This window comes from Schistocerca americana, chromosome X, assembly GCF_021461395.2.
Source record: "Schistocerca americana isolate TAMUIC-IGC-003095 chromosome X, iqSchAmer2.1, whole genome shotgun sequence".
Taxonomy (NCBI): domain Eukaryota; kingdom Metazoa; phylum Arthropoda; class Insecta; order Orthoptera; family Acrididae; genus Schistocerca; species Schistocerca americana.
In genome coordinates, this window is record NC_060130.1 from 739,597,752 (window position 1) to 739,603,264 (window position 5,513).

Below are 5,513 nucleotides of genomic sequence, written 5' to 3' on the forward strand. Positions count from 1 at the left end.
GACGTGCATTGTCCTGTTGGAACAGCAAGTTCCCTTGCCGGTCTAGGAATGGTAGAACGATGGGTTCGATGACGGTTTGGATGTACCGTGCACTATTCAGTGTCCCCTCGACGACCACCAGTGGTGTACGGCCAGTGTAGGAGATCGCTCCCCACACCATGATGCCGGGTGTTGGCCCTGTGTGCCTCGGTCGTATACAGTCCTGATTGTGGCGCTCACCTGCACGGCGCCAAACACGCATACGACCATCATTGCCACCAAGGCAGAAGCGACTCTCATCGCTGAAGACGACACGTCTCCATTCGTCCCTCCATTCACGCCTCTCGCGACACCACTGGAGGCGGGCTGCACGATGTTGGGGCGTGAACGGAAGACGGCCTAACGGTGTGCGGGACCGTAGCCTAGCTTCATGGAGACGGTTGCGAATGGTCCTCGCCGATACCCCAGGAGCAACAGTGTCCCTAATTTGCTGGGAAGTGGCGGTGCGGTCCCCTACGGCACTGCGTAGGATCCTACGGTCTTGGCGTGCATCCGTGCGTCGCTGCGGTCCGGTCCCAGGTCGACGGGCACGTGCACCTTCCGCCGACCACTGGCGACAACATCGATGTACTGTGGAGACCTCACGCCCCACGTGTTGAGCAATTCGGCGGTACGTCCACCCGGCCTCCCGCATGCCCACTATACGCCCTCGCTCAAAGTCCGTCAACTGCACATACGGTTCACGTCCACGCTGTCGCGGCATGCTACCAGTGTTAAAGACTGCGATGGAGCTTCGTATGCCACGGCAAACTGGCTGACACTGACGGCGGCGGTGCACAAATGCTGCGCAGCTAGCGCCATTCGACGGCCAACACCGCGGTTCCTGGTGTGTCCGCTGTGCCGTGCGTGTGATCATTGCTTGTACAGCCCTCTCGCAGTGTCCGGAGCAAGTATGGTGGGTCTGACACACAGGTGTCAATGTGTTCTTTTTTCCATTTCCATGAGTGTAGATTACAATGAAAAAATCACAGCAAAAATTCTAGGCCATGAAATTCATTACCATTATTTTACAGTTTCTTCATTCATTTATATCTCAGTGTAATATTCCCTCCATCAAAAAATTAAAAATCACAACACCTAATTAATTTCATGTATCTGTCTGGCAAAATAATTTTAAATTCGTTATTCAGTTCAAAGCACATTTTTCTCCATGTCTAGTGTTCAAATATTCACAACTGGTAACCTTATACAAAAAACTTACTTTTAAGAATGAGATTTTCACTCTGCAGTGGAGTGTGCGCTGATATGAAACTTCCTGGCAGATTAAAACTGTGTGGGGGACCGAGACTCAAACTCGGGACATTTGCCTTTCGTGGGCAAGTGCTCTACCAACAGAGCTACCCAAGCACGACTCACGCCTCGTCCTCACAGCTTTGCTTCTGCCAGTACCTCGTCTCCTACCTTCCAAACTATACAGAAGCTCTCCTGCGAACCTTGCAGAACTAGCACTCCTGAAAGAAAGGATATTGCGGAGACCTGGCTTAGCCACAGCCTGGTAGAAGTAAAACTGCGAGGAAGGGGCGTGAGTCGTGCTTGGGTAGCTCAGTTGGTAGAGCACTTGCCCGTGAAAGGCAAAGGTCCCGAGTTCGAGTCTCGGTCCGGCACACAGTTTTAATCTGCCAGGAAGTTTCATATCAGAGCATAATCCGCTGCAGAGTGAAAATCTCATTCTGGAAACATCCCCCAGGCTGTGGCTAAGCCAGGTCTCCGCAATATCCTTTCTTTCAGGAGTGCTAGTTCTGCAAGGTTCGCAGGAGAGCTTCCGTAAAGTTTGGAAGGTAGGAGACGAGGTACTGGCAGAAGTAAAGCTGTGAGGACGGGGCGTGAGTCGTGCTTGGGTAGCTCAGTTGGTAGAGCACTTGCCCGCGAAAGAAAAAGGTCCCGAGTTCGAGTCTCGGTCCAGCACACAGTTTTAATCTGCCAGGAAGTTTCATATCAGAGCATAATCCGCTGCAGAGTGAAAATCTCATTCTGGAAACATCCCCCAGGCTGTGGCTAAGCCAGGTCTCCGCAATATCCTTTCTTTCAGGAGTGCTAGTTCTGCAAGGTTCGCAGGAGAGCTTCTGTAAAGTTTGGAAGGTAGGAGACGAGGTACTGGCAGAAGTAAAACTGCGAGGAAGGGGCGTGAGTCGTGCTTGGGTAGCTCAGTTGGTAGAGCACTTGCCCGCGAAAGGCAAAGGTCCCGAGTTCGAGTCTCGGTTCAGCACACAGTTTTAATCTGCCAGGAAGTTTCATATCAGCGCACACTCCACTGCAGAGTGAAGATCTCATTCTTAAAAGTAAATTTTTTATATAAGGTTACCAGTTGTGAATATTTGAACACTAGACATGGAGAAAAATGTGCTTTGAACTGAATAACGAATTTAAAATTATTTTACCAGACAGATATATCAAATTAATTAGTTGTTGTGATTTTCAATTTTTTGAAGGAGGGAATATTACACTGAGATATAAATGAATGAAGAAACTTTAAAATAATGGTAATGAATTTCATGGCCTAGAATTTTTGCAGTGATTATTTCACTGTAATCTAGTTTTAGATGACCATCCAACACTGAATGAAATGTAAAATATTTATTTCGTAGTATTTAATAATCTCGTGGGGGATACGCATCTCCTACTGATTCGAATGCACCAAAATGAATTTTTTAAATTAATTGTAGTGTGCTGAAAATGTACATTACTTTCAACTAAAATTTTATTTCATTCGAGTGCACTCAAAACTGTCCTGGATTTTTATATATATAGTAAGTGGGTACTGTACTATATCGGTACCATATTGTCATTAATAAAATTAATATCTGTGTTGACTAATCAATCATCCAGTAGTACATCATAAAACTTTTCTAGATCTGTCACTTACTCTGTTTTACTCATACTTTGTTGTTCTCCAAATGTTGCCCATATTGAATTTAGACATATCTTAGCAACATCTCGTTTTTCTAGATTTTCTATTGACTTATCAGGATCTAAGTCAATACCTATTTTATATACATCCTATTAGTTTCAAACTCAGGGGGGCAGATATCTAATTTTATACTCATGAAGTCTTTCACATAAGTTTTTAACCACATGGTGCTTTTATTTCTAAAATTCCATACTTCATAGATATCTAAAATTTTATATCCTCTTCCTCTAACTTTATTTACTTCATCAGTTGTCCAAATTCTGATAAAATGTCTTTCATCGTTATTGTGATTATACTTATTTATTCTTTCTTCTGCATAGTTTAAATGTACAGGACGCAACAGTATTTCATTTTTATCAGTCTTCATTTGTACAGGTAAAACAGGAAGATTTTATAAGCCATACCATTTTTTAGAATACTATCTTGGCTCGTATATTTTTGTTGGATGTTGAACGAGATAGTAATTATAATGTTGTATGGTTGCATAGAGACTAAACACATCAAGGTCTTTTATTTTTGGGTTTAACACTGTCCTCTTTATCTCTTAATTTTATTGTATTTCTGTGGCCTCCATAAAAAGCATCTCTTGGATTCAGTGGTTCTACAAGTTCAGGTCACTGTTTTAATTTCTCAAGCTTTTTATACACATCCCTACTAAATTATACCCAGAATTTCGTATTTCTGCACTTCTTAATGTCTTTTGACATAAATCATCCTCTGATTCTCGATTTTGTATTGACAAACAGAATTAGATTCTTTATCAGTGCCATCTACTTTAGCTCCAGCTATTTTTACTTCTCCACCAGTTAGAGCATGGTGACAATTTTTATTGTTCTTACTATTTAACCAAGCTATAGATTCTTTACTATAATTGTCCTTTTGTTCTTCATGTAATACAGCAGTTCTTCTATAAGATAAATATTTAGATCTGTATATAGCTATATAAACTACAGCAATTGTTACATAACAGAATGAATCTATATTAGCTATTTCTTCAATTGTTTTCTTAGATCTAAGTAACCTCTTCTTTATATATCTAAATCAGAATTACAGCCTTCATTAATTTCTATCTTAATATTGAACATATAATTTACTTTAAATTTTTGACAGTGGCTTTGGAGAAATATTTCCTTATATTTCGGTTTCATAGTATCAGCACAATGATATTTGATATTAAGACTCAGACCTATGTAATTTCTAATTTCCTGTGTGTGGAATAAATGCTGGAAGTAATATTTGTTTAATTCTTTCAGATCAAATGCTTCTGGAAATTTACTATGTTTTCCTTGTATAAATTTTCTGCTAACTATAACTTTAGGTGTAATTGTTTATCTCCAATAACATTCATTTAGTTCCCTTACAGATAGCATAACACTATATTGTATTTCCGACAAAGTGCTTTAGAATGATTTGTGAATCACAATTTTCAGCATAATGAGCTCTAAATGTAAAATCATTATGTGTATTACATATCAACCATTTACAGAGTTCACTGTTTGTTTTTAATTTATAAACATTGTCACCATTAAAATTGTGAGCTATTATGAGATCTGGAATATATATGCTTGTTTCATATGGTGCTTCATAATCAAACCACATATATTTTTCAGTATAGGTACAAAAAACTCACCTTAAGAATCCTTAACCTGATTTCCTGTAACTATATTATTTCACTTTGAATACTCAAAAATTTAATAATTTTTTAATTCACCATTAACATAACATTCATTTTTATTACATTTTTTACAACTTTGACTATATAGCCTTGACTAAATTTTCTTCCACATATGTCACCAGTTTGTATTGTATGTAACATTCATAATTTTTCATTTTTCATTTTTACTTCTAGATACTGTTTCTACATTTTCAAAGCAACATATATGTTCTTTAGATATCAAAAAAAATCCTTTTACATTCTTCACATTTGTAACCTATATCACAAAAATCTTGGTGACTGTTTAAGCATTCTTCATTATAACAGTATCTACTACTTTTTTACAAAATATCTTATTTTCCACAGTGTGGTGTTCTGTACCACTGCAGAACATACGTATTTCCTTTTTTATCTTGCATTTATGATCGTACTGGTTGTTACATGTTTTGTTATATTTATCATGTTGTTGTTGTTGTTGTTGTGGTCTTCAGTCCTGAGACTGGTTTGATGCAGCTCTCCATGCTACTCTATCCTGTGCAAGCCTGCTTTCTTTGGGATTGGAATTATTATATTCTTCTTGAAGGCTGAGGGTATTTCGCCTGTTTCATACATCCATCTCACCAGATGGTAGAGTATTGTCAGGACTGGCTCTCCCAAGGCTGTCAGTAGTTCTAATGGAATGTTGTCTACTCCCGGGGTCATGTTTCGACTCAGGTCTTTCAGTGCTCTGTCAAATTCTTCACGCAGTATTACATCTCCCATTTCTTCTTCATCTACATCTTCTTCCATTTCCATAATATTGTCCTCAAGAACATCGCCCTTGTATAGACGCTGTATATACTTCTTCCACCTTTCTGCTTTCTCTTCTTTGCTTAGAACTGGGTTTCCATCTGAGCTTTTGATATTCATACA

At 39.4% G+C, this 5,513-nt stretch overlaps 1 non-coding gene across 1 annotated transcript; it reads left to right on the forward strand.

Annotated features, from left to right (window-relative positions):
- The first annotated feature begins 1,569 nt into the window (after nt 1-1,569).
- On the forward strand, nt 1,570-1,644 carry Trnas-uga. Its single transcript has one exon. It is a non-coding gene; the product is annotated as a tRNA-Ser (tRNA).
- Nucleotides 1,645-5,513: the final 3,869 nt, after the last annotated feature.